The 14,540-nt window shown below is 43.3% G+C and overlaps 1 long non-coding RNA gene across 2 annotated transcripts; it reads left to right on the top strand.

The window, feature by feature from the left end:
- Positions 1 to 1,364: 1,364 nt before the first annotated feature.
- LOC311195132 lies at positions 1,365 to 11,475 on the top strand. Of its 2 annotated transcripts, none has more exons than XR_014617480.1 (5): positions 1,365 to 1,667; positions 3,461 to 3,543; positions 6,926 to 7,093; positions 8,265 to 8,395; positions 11,163 to 11,475. It is a non-coding gene; the product is annotated as an uncharacterized lncRNA (long non-coding RNA). The 2 variants fall into 2 exon arrangements; XR_014617481.1 differs by having other exon boundaries at positions 6,926 to 7,087.
- The last annotated feature ends 3,065 nt before the right edge of the window (positions 11,476 to 14,540 follow it).

Consider the following 14,540-nt stretch of genomic DNA (forward strand, 5'->3'; position numbering starts at 1 on the left):
TGGATACACCCTGCCCCTTCTCTCTTTGAGGCATGGGAAAGGTCAACTTTTGTCCTCTAAAATGTGTCACTGCTATAAATATGACTGCATAATTTATTGCAAATTGTTTAGCAAATTTATTGCAAACTATTAATAAACCTCCTTGAAACAGCACAATGAGCGCGTGCAATAAACAAGGAAAATATTTGCTTGATTCAAACCACATTGGATGATGTTAAATTAATGTTGAATAGATACATTTTGAAGGCCTAGAGGGATGAGTGCAGCCAGCGACCGGATGCTGCATCGCTTGCCCAGAGCACACATGTCAGAAAATGTCGGGGAAGTGACCAAACCTTTTTGTCAATGGCTTAAAGCTGAGATAAGCCCCGAGTGTTTAAATTGGCAATTCTAATAGCTACCTGAATCCAATTCAATTCACAGCAGCTTGGCTTGTAAGGCAATCGGTGATACAGTGTTAATGCCAACTAATCTGATAAAAATTGACACAATGACAACGTTGGGCCATTAGTTACCAGCAGTTTTTATGTCTGTGTAAATCCATCGTGTTTTACAAGGTACAGGGGATTCTGGGAGTTGGGGAATCTTTTTTTCCTATTTCTTTTTTTTTCTTCCCACTTTCCCCAGAACCCTGGAAATAAAGTGGTTTTGCTGGTGAAACAAACTCATCCTCTCGCCAGGCGTGCTGCCTCTGAGCGCGAGAGTGTTAAATGGCAAAATTCATCACAACTAATTTCTATTTGCCGTCTATTAGGCTACATTGTTTTGTCCTCAACGACAGGTTAAATAATGAACCTCTCGGAATAGAGTAAATTAACCTCCACTTTATGTTCATGTCATTGTCAAATGGAAACATCACTTGTACAAATGAAAAAGATTCATTAGTAAAGCTAATGCATAGGCTCCACTCCAGTAAAAGATAAGAGCGATTGAGGCCTTGTCATAATGCAGTGTCGAACCGCTGGCTTGTTATTTATGATGCCTGCCATAATCTTTGGAGATTATTTTCAGCAATGGTAATTAGCACACAATGCATCAGGAACAATTATGGAACAATGTCTTAGCTTGACAGGTATGCCACCCTGCTGCAGGCGAGCTATGATCCGTGAGAAATTCAATCAAATCTGCATGCTGCAGGGAGTTTATTAATATTTCTCCTTCTGAGGCAGTTTGAAAGGCAGCTATGCTTGACCGGCCACCCAAAAATACTTAGCAGCGTGATGCGAGTGTGCTCCTTGTTAACACACACCTATCTGCACACAGCTTTCCTGTGCACTTACAGCTGATTAAAATAATATCTGTTGAGTTTGCTGTTTACTGCGATGAAGAGAAAATTGCCAACCTCTCCTAGCTGGCCATGGGGCCTCAGTCGGGGTGGGTTGCTGCTAAAGGAGCTCTGTAACCAAGTGGCAAATTCCTGTACTGACACAAATCCTGTAAGTCTGCTAGAAGCAGTGGGACTGTGCTGATTTACAGCGCCTTGCATCCTAGCCTAGGCATCAAAGTGTCCCTGATGAAGGCAATTTTCCACTGAATAGCACAAATGCAACGCTGTGGCAGTTTCTTGTTTCAGGCATCCCAACAACCCTGTGTGAAGCCTCTCCAGAGAGATCTGGGGCATCAACTGTGCACAGAGAGGAGACATGGTTGAGCACTGCACATGGATGGTAAGTGTGGGGCAGTTTAAATGCTGGGTATTAAAATAACAGCGGTTACTGGGCTCCTCAGGAAGGCTCAAGATAAAGCGAGGGTGAGTCTCTCATTTTTGCTGCCCTGTTTGAGCTGGAAAGTGGTCTTCTGCCAAAAAATCCCCAACCTGTTGCTAGGTGGCAGGATGCAGGAACCCAGAACCTCAGGGTGGGTGGTGCTGAGGGAGTTACCAGCTCCTGTGGAGAGTTGTGGGAAAGAAATGGGAACAGGGATGTGCCATCAGCAGAGCTGGCTTTACAAATCTGAAAGCTTGGGTCAGTCTTCCTTCCCACCAGGAACTTGTGTGATTCATCGCAGCTTCTCATTTCACTAGGAAATTGAAGGATCATTTCTTTTCCCAGGCTATTTGGGATAGCTTAGGGCTCCATAAAAGCCAGGGAGGAGGCTGAGATCATTGAAGGCTGGTAGAGCCTAATTTCTTCTGGAGCTGAGGAAGGTAAAGCCCCAAATACGTTTGAGTGTTGGCATAAGTAGCAGGAGCAACAGATGGTGTAGGAAGTCTCAAACAAGCAACTGAAAGACTGCTCCCCAACATCTTTCTCCCTGCATTTAGGTCTTTGTTCAGGCTTTCTCCATGAAGGGAAGTCCAAAGAAGGCTCAAATTCCTCCTTGCCCTGCTCATGGTGGGAAGTAGAGCCTGGAATCACCAGCACCTTGGTAGGGGACAGCAGAGGCACTACGTATCTACTCAGTCCCCTGCTAATGCTGTGCCTGCATTGAGCCTCCGTCATGCCTGGCTGCTGTCCTGTTCATTAAAATAGGGGTTTTCCTTTGTGGATGGTGGGAGAGGATTTCTTCAGCCTCATAAAGAAAGACATCCCACCTGGATGGTACAATCCCAACCTCAAGGAAATCAGGAGTAGTCCACTGGTCTCAGCAGAGTGGTTCACACACACATCCCTCCAGCCTGATCCAGTTCAGAAGGTGTAATTGGAACATCAGTGCTGGTCCTCCCGGTTTGCCTTCTCTGGGCTTAGTGAGAAGAACTGGGCCTCACCTGGGCAGTTCCTCAGGGACCAAAGCAGTTTCCAATAAACATGGAGCCTCCCAGTTTTAATGCTGGCTTGAGTCTGAGTAACAAGAAGGCTGGGCTCTGGTTTGTCTCCCTGAGCCAGTGGTGCCTGAAGAGATGAGTACAGGTGAACTTTAAGAGGTGAACAGTATTTCCCCCTTTCTGTTCCTCTGCTGACACCTTGCTCTAACTGTCATCCACAGAGGGACACCTCATCACTGTGGTATGTGAGCACTTTCCAGCATGACACATCCAGACCTAACTTGTAACCTGTAACTCCCACCCAAAACCACAGAGATACCTGGGTGGCAGATGGAGAGTGGTGGGCATTGTCATCACTTGGATAACTGCACAAGGATAACTTGCTAGAAAATCCTGCTTAAGCAGGAGAGGGCTCAGCTCTGTACCTGCAGCTTTTAACTCCTGAGACCCAGGACCAGCCATCTGCAGTAGCTGTTGCTGTCTGTAGCTTCAGGTAACTCCAGCTGATCTGCCATGAACAATTTTTTCCATGGAGTCACAGGGAATTGCTGCCATGTGGCTGCTCATCCTGGCACTTGCCTGAGCCAGCACAGAGCTAATGTGAATGTGGCACACGTGGTAGTTGTGGCTACCCCTTGGAGTGTAGATATAGTGTCTGTGACTACAACTGATTTTAGTACCTACTGAATCATCATTCTGATGTTTTAGAGGCAGCCTCATAGGCATAATTTTTTGGGTTGTTTTTTGTTTTTTCAGTAGTGACGTGAGGATCTTCCAGCCAACTGCAAGAACTGCTCAGGACTATGCAGCAAAACTGTACAAGATGGGGCCAAGCTGAGGTGAGGAGAGACACAGATCATGTGCCAGTCTTCAGACACACAGTTGCTTTCAAACTTCATTAAGAAACAATGCTATAAAGCCAGAGAGCACCTTGGCCAGGTCTTAGATGACTTTGGCTTCATGTTTTCTAGGTATGCAGATTGAGCGAACTCCCTGATAAATAGTTTAACATCTTCTTTGGTTGCTAATAGACTGAAGGATACTTCATGATGCTCATTTAATAAAAATACATCAGTCTGCTTCTTTCTACATGCAGAAGTGGACCTGCTAACTGCACATTTCTGCCCATTTTGCATCATTATTAATGATTTATCATTGTCATCCTTTAATAGGCTTATATCATGATTAGGATTTCTTTTGTTCTTAATAATGCTTAAAGATCATTAAGAAAGTGGATTCACGTGCACATGTCACTGGGTGAAGAGACACCCTTAAAACAGGGGGACAGTTCTGGGCGGATAGCAGGAGTGGGAGGGAGGGCTGGTTGCATTTAGCAGTACCGACCGTATTATAAAATCATCAGTCAAAAAGGAATTGTTGCTTTTTGTTTATTTTAACATTATTTTCCATGGGGACTGCTGCTAGGGGCTGAAAGGCATGTCTAAGTTGGTTTTTTTTTCTAATGCAAACATTGTTTGGTATTTCTGTTGCACACAAGCTCTTTCCTTCCTCTTGTTTGGTATTTAAATGTATGGATGGCTTGTGATTAGGAGCAGGTGGAGGGGGAGAACAGGACAAAGTGATTTTAAGTCACTCCTCTTTTGTGCCACCATCTGTTCCTGGGCTGGAGTGAAACTGAATGCACAAAAAACTGATCGGCACCATAACTTTTCCAAAGAAAATGAGGATGATCAGGAGAATCCCAAGGGACGTAGGCCTGATGGGAGAGGTCACACCCTCCTCCTCTATACCCTGACAGATTGCTGCGCTGCTTTTCTGCTTAGAACAGACAAGCCACCATTTATTAATTATGGGTTGTTCTGCTGCTGAACTTAAAAATCAGGACCCCCCTGTGCTCGGTACTGTATTAACACAGAGCTCAGGGGCAGTCATTGGCCCCAAAGACCTTACAGTTTGCATGTAAGAATAAAGAAAACAGATGGATACAACAAACTGGCTGCGGGAGCATGAAGTAACCATGAGACAATTATGATCCGTTAAACTATTCAGGTCAGGAAATGCGCTGCAATACTATCCTCGACTGAAAGACTAGAAGGATGCTAAATGGGCAGAGGGCAGAGTGTAATGATTAGATTTGGGACAATGGATCGAACGTTCTATTGCAGAGATTGCCACAGGGTTTTTAATGACCAGTTGTGATCATGGCTTGTGTTTTACATACTACCCAAGGAAATTGTATCTCCAGTTGCTTTAGTCCTCCTTGGTGTGCACCTTGTGAAGGCCTGGAGGGCTGTAGCACATTAATTTTGATGACATAGTCTGCAATAACAAAGCAGCGATCAGCACTGACTGTTCACTGCAGCTTGTGTGTCCCAGAGTATCTCCCCTCAGAAAACAGCTTCTGGTTGCTGTAGTCATCCCCACAAAAATATCCGCTGCTCTGCACACCTAAGAGCCCTGAAAGTTGTTTGGGAACAGGCTTGAGATGTTCCAAGGGCATTTGCTCAGTGTGTCTGTGAGTCAGCTCAAGGTGGGAGACCTGGAAAAATAGTTGGCTGAGCTTCCAGCTTCTGCGGTGATGGTGCTGCAGATGCAGCATCATGAAGAAGGAAGTCTAGTGCTTAATCCCACCTAAAATTTAGCACAGTGACTATGTGTGACTTGGACAGAATCTAAAAGGTATGCAGGGTACAAACAGCCCAGGAGCTGGAGGTAAGTGTGGTGTGTGCAGGTGTCTGCAGCTCTCTTGTGCTGACCCTTTGCTCAGGGACACTCTGAGCTATGTGTGCTCTTCACTTGCCTTTTGTCTGGCACCTGCTTGCTCAGTTTAGACACTATACATGACCCTGTGGCACCCAGTGGAGAAGATTCCTATGGACTTTCCCGAGGGACAAGCTCATGAGCACTTTCCACCTCTGTCCACCTCAAGGCTTATGTCCTTCAACAGCTGACTGTAATCTCCTAAGTGCACTACTTTGAAGGTGATGCTGGCCTGAGATCTTCAGCGATGCCTGATGCAAACATCCAGTGAATAAGGACAGAGCAATGATGTCCCTCAGAGCCTTTCAAAAGTTCACTGATCAGAGCAAAATGCCTGTTGCTGAAGGAGCCTGTCCAAACTGCGGGGTTCGCTGTACTTGTATTCACCTTCTGTGAATGTTTGGGTTGGCTCCAAGCTATTGTAGCTCTCCAGAGTTTTATATCTTTCGATCAGGTATTCAGTGCTATTTAGACTCCATGTTGGTCCATACAGCCAAACCCTGACAAAAACTGTTTAATGCTTTATACAAGTATTTTCTTTTTAACAATTCCGGCCAGAGATGCTGAGTTGAAGAACCAAACTAATTTCATGTGCTTCTCCAACACCCCATTATGACATTTATGACATATTTTTCTGTTTAGAAGGATGATTTTTTCCAGATGCCAGCACATCTAAAAGTACCTAATGAGATTTCCACAGATGTAGAGCTTAAAACCATCTACGGTATTTTTATTTTTCTCTCGAAGTGATGATGCTTTCCAACTGAAACTTTTCCCGTATAAAGCACTAGAAACAGTTGAACGTGTATCAGATTCATAGACAGAAGAGCTTGTTCACTGGAAGGCAGGTATTATGATTGAGTCTTGGCTTTTCTACCACTTGATTTGAAATTAGTTTTATTTTCCTTAGTGTTGGTCAAGATTTAAAGACCAAATTTCAGTGTGGAGCTCAAGGTGGACAGGAAATACTTCAAGGCCCTTGACTAGTTCTCTGCAGTAACACCACCTTCCTACATGCAGTGTTTTGCCTTGCACATTGCAAACAACATGTATTGACCATGTTTTACACCGGGAAAAGACAGGAACAGAAAGTTGAAGTGACCAGTGGATGAATATTCCTCTTTTATCCATGGGTGGGAGAAGCCTCTGTTTCCTCAATGATAGCTGATGCTTTCCCTGTCTTGCATTTTTGTCCTTGGGGAAGATGGTGCTGATGAGTGGCATGTGCAGGGTGGACTCTACTCCCCACTCTTCTTCCCTTCCCTAGTGTACCCACTTAGGGGTGAGGAAATCAGGCTAGTGAATGTTACCCCAGCAGACAAGGTACTGTGCAAGGTCATTTAGGGTCCCCAGAAGAAAACTGGGAAGATATAACTTGGTGATTATTTGATCTGAGCCTCAGCAGGATGTTTTTATTCCTGCTCAATGGTCTTTTTCACCATTTTTGTTTTTCACACTTTTCTTTCCTAAAGCAGCTGATGAGACTCATGTTTTTTTCAGGATCAGGAAAAGCATCTGACTCCTTGAGACCTGTCCCCCAGTGAATATGGAATAACACAAGGAAATGATCCTGTGTTTTTCTGTGGCTCGCAGCAGGATTACTGGCTTGGGTGTGATACCCAGGATGCGGAGACATGAGAAAGCTGTTTAACTGTGTATTGGGTGGGTGTAAGTCTTCCTATCTACTGCTTCCCCTCATTTCTTCTGCTTTCACACAGAACAATTATTATATTCTTTCAGTGAAGAATGACCCCTATTACACTTAAAATAAATTGCAGCATTGTCTGGAAATATTTAAGCTGAATCTCTCTCACTCTTGTAAGAGCAGAACACCCACAACCAAGGAAGGGAGGCTGGGCTGTTCCAGCGCTGAACTCAGCCTTGCAGATGTCTGTCACCTGTTTCTAAGGAAATGTGCAAGTGTTTGGGAAAGAGCTGGGCTTCGTTGTTATTGTGGGAATCTGAAACCACTCTGAACTTTGCCCTTCTATCCCCTTTCCAAATTTCTTTTTTTACAGAAGAGAAATTGCTAGGCTCATGCTTCACTAACTGGTTTGCATTAAGGGCTCTATTCTGCAAAATGCCAAGTGCTCTCAACTCTTGCCCAAGCCAAAGTTGCTCAGGACCTTGCCAGAATTGAACCATAGGATTCAGATTGGGCCATAAGCTAGAAAGTCAATCTCCAGTTGGTGTTAACTGATCTCTTCAGACAACGCCCCTGTTCCTGGCCAGGGAAAGGTGTCATTCCTCATGACACATGGGATTAATGCATAAGAACAGAATGTACCTGCAGCAGCTTTTCCATTCGTGGGGTCCACACCTCTTGCTCTACTAGGCAGTGAGGTGGGCAGGACAGCAATGAGTAGTGTGCCTTCTACATGTTGATGGTGGCTGCTAAACAAAAAGGGCTTTGGCCCTCATGGAGAAAGGATGCCTGCAAACAGGAGGGGAAACCTCATGGTCTGGATCTGACCCCCACTTTTCTGAGCAGCCCACATCTAGGTAAATCCCTTTCTGCCTTTCACCTGCAGCATGCAAGTCTACTGTATTCCATCCCTAAAATCCTATTCCCACACCCCACCAGCTTGGCAGGTCATGGTGCTTCTCAGGAATGTGAGAAAAAACCTTAGCAAGTGGGAAGCACGATATGATGCTCATCATGAGGAGTCTCCCCAAATGCATGCCACTGTTAATGCAGGAGCCCTTCCTTCTCGGCCCCATTAAAATCTTGTCCTGGAGAAGCTGCTTTGCAAGCTCCAGATTGTGTGGGCAGAGCTCAACTGACATCCACATCTCCATGGGAAACAAACATACAGCAGAGTTGGATGTTGTTTTACAGGAGAGGTGCCCCACATCTGGTACAACCTCACGGACACCAAATTTAATAAATTAAAAGCAGGACCAAGACAATCATCCAAATGCTGCATTGGGTGGGACTGCCAGCTGAGATCATTTTGGATCCAGAAGCAGGTTCGTGTCCCAGCTAACAAGAGGTATGGGCTTACTTGGAGTTAAAGCCAGCTTGACTATCTGCCTACCACTCACTCAATGGAATGTTTTGGTGTTAGAAACCATCTTGAAGAGGGTGTGAATATCGTGCACCTTTGCATTTTGTGTAATGAAATGGTTCCTGGTCAGCTACCCTGTCAGCTAAGAATTATGCACTCACTGCTTTGCATGATTAATCAGATGTCAGGATGTATGTGCTCTCCCAGCATATCATCCCATGGCAGGCAACAGCACGTTTACAAATGTAGAAAGAAAAAAAAAGCAATAATAGGAAAAAGAATTATTTTTATGTGTACTTGTCTTAAGACATATTTTTCCATTCAGTAATTTGAAAAAAATAACCATCTGGAAAAAATCATATTATGGACAAGGCGTGTCATGACATTTACAGCAAATATTTTTGCAGCTAGTATCAAAACCAGCTCTTGCTCTATCAAGGGCTGAATATTGGTATACACAGAAATGTTCAGTAAATAAAAGGGCCTCTGCAGAAACTCAGCGCTGAGCGATCCTGCGCTCCCAGGATTCACGTTCTCATTTGTTTATACTTTTTTCAAAACCATATTTTTTGCATCTTAGTTGTAAGTGCCTGTAGTTCCTTTCCCTTTGCCCTTTTGGTCTCAGGAGAATGACAATAAATGGCACTACTGTGGAAGGAGTCCTGATGTAGCTAAAGGTATCAGGAGGTTACAGGGTCATGAGTGTAAATGAGGCAAAATTTCCAAAGAAATCACCAAGACAATTTATTATCATGGGCAACCTTGTTCAGCTAGAAGAAGAAAAGAATAGTGTGTGTGGTGTACCAGGTTGTGAGAGGGAGCAGAGAAAGAAACCAGACATCTCCTGTCATCTTCTAGATTGGTTGGAACCTCCTAATGATGTTGGTCCCTGCAAGCTGCTCTCTGGCAGCAGTGCCTGGGGTTGAATAACAACTCCCCTCTCTCTGGCACTCATCCTACTGTGGTCAAAGAGCCTTTGTTAAGGCTCAACAGTCTAGATCTGGAGGCTAAGGTATGATTTACATGAGGTGGAAGTCTTGCACAGGGTCTCTTCACATAAGCAGGTTGGACATCCAGCACCTGCTTTGGGTTCTCTGCAGCCCATGCATCCCACAGGCACTTTTCTCTGTTGGGGCACCTGGAATACATTCCCAGAATGCAGCAATGTCCAGTATCCCTACAAGTGTTGTCTGCCATGCCCAGAGTGGCAGCTTTGAGGGTACTGTTTGACCAAGAAAAATGCCCTGAAGAGGTTTGAAAAGACCTTTTTGATCATTGAGTCCAACTGTACCTGTTCTCTACTAAACCATATCCCTGAGCACCTCATCTACCCATCTCTTAGATACATCCAGGGTTGGTGACTCAATCCCCTCCCTGGGCAGCCTGTTCCAATGCCTGACAGCCCTTTCGGTGAAGAATTTTTTCCTAATGTCTATTCTGACCCTGCCCTGGCACAGGCCATTCCCCTCATCCTATCGCCTGTCGCTTGGCTAAAAAGACCAACACCCATCTCTCTACAACCTCCTTTCAGGTAGATGTAGGCGCCGATAAGGTCTCCCCTCAACCTCCTCTTCTCCAAGCTGAACACCCCCAGCTTCCTCAGCTGCTCCTCATAGGGTTGGCTCTCCAGCCCCTTCCCCATCCTTTCCCCTCTCTGGACTCACTCCCGGGCCTCGATGTCTTTCATGTAGTGAGGGGCCCAAAACTGAACCCAGCACTCAAGTTGCACCCTCACCATGCCGAGCACAGGGGCACAATAACTGCCCTGGACCTGCTGGCCACGTTGTTTCTGATACAAGCCAAGATGCTACTGGCCTTCTTGGCCACCTGGGCACACGGCTGGCTCATGTTCGGCCTGCAGCCAACCAGCACCCCCAGGTCCTTCTCTGCCAGGCAGCTTTCTAGCTACTCTGCCCCATGTCAGCATCTGTATTGAGGTGGCAGAAATAAGGAAGCAATGGCTTTGGTTTAGAGAATAGGGACAAGAGCAATGGTGATACTGATAGCCAGGTGTTCCCAGGGTGAGGGTGTTTGGATATACAGGTTTCCCTGAGGCTAACCTCTGCCTGTTGAAAAGTTGTGAACTGTATTGTTCACTGCCATTTGTCCAATTATCATACATACTATAAACTCATATACTCATAGACTTGAAATGTCTATCTAAAAAAACCCACTATAGAAACAGTCAGGTAGTATTGATATTTATATATTTTTTTATCATATGTGCTATCATGCTGTTAAAATCTAAAATTCTCCTTTTGTTTTGCATAGATTTTGAACATAATCTACTATTTCACACAAAATGTACTTTGGAAACATTACATTTAATTTTAAATATATTTGCCTTTCAAATCTCATGAGCACTGTATCCTAAAGTGCCTTCACAAAACTTGGAGGTAACAGACAAGGAGCTGTTCTGTTTAGCCCAGGCTTAGAAACTCTGACTCTGCCGAATTCTCCTTGAAATGGTAAAGTGGTAATTCTTAATCACAGCATGTGACTACTTGGACATAAAGGAACAGTGATTCTTTCTCTGGGAGGAGGGTCAGTGGAAATGAATCTTCTTAACAAAAATCAATACCCCAAAATTTGAAATCAGTTGATGCAACTATCTGCAATTCAACTTGCTTATTAACAGACCCGGCCAATCAGTTCCATGTGCTCCCTGTTGCTAAGTTGCCTCCATAAACAAATTGATTAATTGATTATTTTTTTTTTTTCCCTTTTAGTGCAGAAGCAGGGCAGGCAGCTATGATTTCATTTTGCTCATCTACTCAGCGCTGGCTTTGTAAATCAGTCTGGAATCATCATCTCAAAGATCAGTGGTGTCATCTGCAAACTCACATGGAGAGGTGGATCCATGGAGAAACTTCAGCTCACTGAGGAGATGAGAAGAGAGGGGAACTGTGTTTCAGTGTGAAGGTGGAAACCATCCATCTTGTCCCTGAATTTGGAGCACTTGGGTCAGAACCTGGCCTTATGGTTTCAGGCCTAGGTTGAAATGAAAAAAATGTAAGGAATAAAAGTATGTTTTTAATTTGTCTTTTTCTTCCAGCTGTTTCGGAGTGAGATCTCAACTGAAAATCTGTTTGAACTAATATTAACCCACTTCTATGATTTGAGGCCAGATTCAAGTGAGAACATTGTCTGAAGTTTTAGAGATGTCACGTATGGCCCTAGGACTCAGTTTGCTATTAAATTCGTGTTTAATCTCACCTATATAGAAAGGCTGCTTTTGCAGATAGTCCTGCTGGCCCTGTTGCACAGAAGCTAAGCCCCATGCTTAGCTCTTCTGCTCAACATGTTACAGCTTGAGAATTCACCACCATATTTTTAAAACTGTGTACCTGATGCCAGGCAGAAAGATAGCAAGAGTAAACCTATTGCAGTTTAAATGTCAGATAACAGAGATATTCCTACAGTTCACTAAACAAAAATTAAAAAAAAAAAAAGAAAAGAAAAGGAGACCACAGGCAGAAGAGGAAACCCAGAGACTTCACTGGGTCAGTGGTAAGAAAGAAGGCACAAAAGGCAGTTCTTGAGCTGTTCTATCCACAAGGGAAGGAAGAATCACAGCTGCCCATTATTGCTAACGATGTAGAATGATGCAAGCTGATTACAGGCAATCCCTTTTATAACTTCCTTAAACCAAATTTCTCTTCCTGTCATTCTACCCTATGTGATGGGCTCTTTTGAGAGGTAAGAGAAGCATCTTCCTGAATGGCTTTGGAGGCTTGTTACCATGAGCAGAACACTTAACTCCTTAGCAAAGGTTTTCTGGACCACTGTTTATTTATTTACTTAATTAGCTGAAGCTGTATTGAATGAATCCTCACTTTTAAATTTGAACAGAAAGTAGCCTTGTTCAAGAGTTATTTCCTGCAGAACCAGTGTGAGTGGCAATTGCTACTGTGGAAATGTGTGAGAGCTGCTGCTGGTACGTGGCTTGGTGTGGTGTTAGTAGGGGAATGGCTTAACAGAAATGGAGAGTGGTTTTGGAGACTGGCAAGGTGGGCTTGTGTCTACTGGGCATCCTAGTAAAGAGAAGAAACCCAAAATATTTTAGTCAAAGTTTGGAATGCTTTTAATTGTAAAAAAGTATCTTTCCTGAATCTAGCAATGTACAAAACCCTAGGCATCCAGTGGGTATTTTGGGTTAAATCCGGCGATTCTGAAATGTTAATAGCTTATACTGGCACTTCAGATACCTATTTCCTTTCTATCCCCCTATGCCCCATTTAAGTAAAGAAGACAGAGAGTGTGACAGAATCCATATCTTTCTGGAATAGCCCCCCCTATGCCTCTCTAATTTTTAATTCTCTCTAAAAGTTAAACTTGTGGAGTTTATGGTTTTGGGTTTTATTGGTTTTGTTGTTGTTTTCTTCATTTCATTATTCTTCAACTGTACACAGACTGAAAAATAGCAGAAAGAAACCTGTAAAAAAATTCCCTAAAAATGGAAGGGGGAGGGGAAAATCAGGAAAGTATCAGTGATTTGATCACAGTCAGTGGCAAAACCTAGTGAAAAAAGAAGCAAGAAAAAAAAAAAGAGGCTAGGCTTAAAAAACTGACCCTAAATATTTCAAAGTAAAAAGTTTTGGAAGGAAAGCCCATGGTACTTTTTAACAGTATTTCCTTTCCTATTTGTTTAAATCAGTCCTAGTGCTATCAAGTTAGCTAAGAAACATAAGTGTTAGAGTCAAGAGGTTCAAAATGTAGCCTTTTAAACAGAAAACTGAATTTCCAGAGGATTTCATGGTCTATGGTAGAGAAAGATTTATGCTTTTTAGAAGCCAAGTTTTGGACTAGACTTGGGTTTTAAGGCTGAAATCTTGAAAACGCTGTTTCTGTACATTTTGGCTGCACAGCAGCAAACATCTTGCTCCATTATCTCAATTTGCAAAAGCATCACAAAAGTAGTTGCTCTTGTGAGCTCTTGATCCTTTTCCCACTTTAGGTTAGATGCAAAACCAAAGCATGGGTGGCTAATTCAGACATTTGGGTTTGAGCCAGAATTTATCCCCAAATTTAGAAGCGTTAGTTTTCAAGACTTTGGCTTTTACCTATATCCAGTCAAAATAGTTTTGCATGACTTCATCACTTAGCTAAGTAAATTGAAGGCAGTTAATTGTTTGTTTCTTTATTCTCAAAGTAATTAAAAGTTAATCCTCTCCATAGCAGAAACAATACTCTGAAGCAGAAAAAATCAAGTTTTTTATTACTACCAAGGGTTTTGTTATTGATCCTCACAATAGAATTACACTTGTCTTCAAGGCGATTCAAGGAAATGTCTTTTCTCCATAGATTTGAGGTGTTACCAAACATTAATTGAATACCTCACCTGAGAAGCAAGATAGGCTAAAGCTTGTGTGCTATAATGGATATTAGTATTACATCAGCTTTAAGCATAGACTAAGTAGGGCATAACATTGCCTATAACCAGACAGAGAAAGGTGTACAATGGTCCTGGGGCTGGTGCTCTTGCCCTCACCAGGACCATGCTGGAGGCTTCAGAGCTGGTCTGGGTCCCATCAGCTGGGGCGGCCCGGGGTTGTGCCCTGTTTCATAGAGCAAGTAGGACTCCAGAGCACAGTGTAGATAAAGAGTGAAAGGTCCGTGTATATTTAGAAGGAAAAGAATATTTTCCTCTTTCTATTCATCCTTTCCCAGGGTATCAGCAAGAGGATCAGTTCATCAACAGTTCACGACTTGCCCCTCCTACTGTGTAAGGCAATCATGGTCTTCACCTGCTACTTGCTAATTTGTTTCTCTCTGTTTGCCACTTTGACCCTTATATAAATTTCTTCAATGAACTAGAAATTTATTTTATATATCAAAAAGAAAAAAAAAAAAGCCTTAAAAGATCCCTTCAAATGCCAGAACCTCAGAAACAGTGGAGAAATGTAGTTTGACATTCAAGTTTAGGCATGTTTTCCCTTTGACTGCTTCTTTTCATCTCTAGAAAAAAGAGGAACCTTTTAATATGGGTCTTGTTCTGTGTTCATTTTGTTTTCCAAGGTAGGGCACTAACTCTGCCATCCCCAGACGTGTATGACCTCTATCCCTCAAAAAATACGACAGACAAAAACACCTATCATCGTTAATCT

This window comes from Gallinula chloropus (assembly GCF_964237585.1).
Source record: "Gallinula chloropus genome assembly, chromosome: 10".
Taxonomy (NCBI): Eukaryota; Metazoa; Chordata; class Aves; order Gruiformes; family Rallidae; genus Gallinula; species Gallinula chloropus.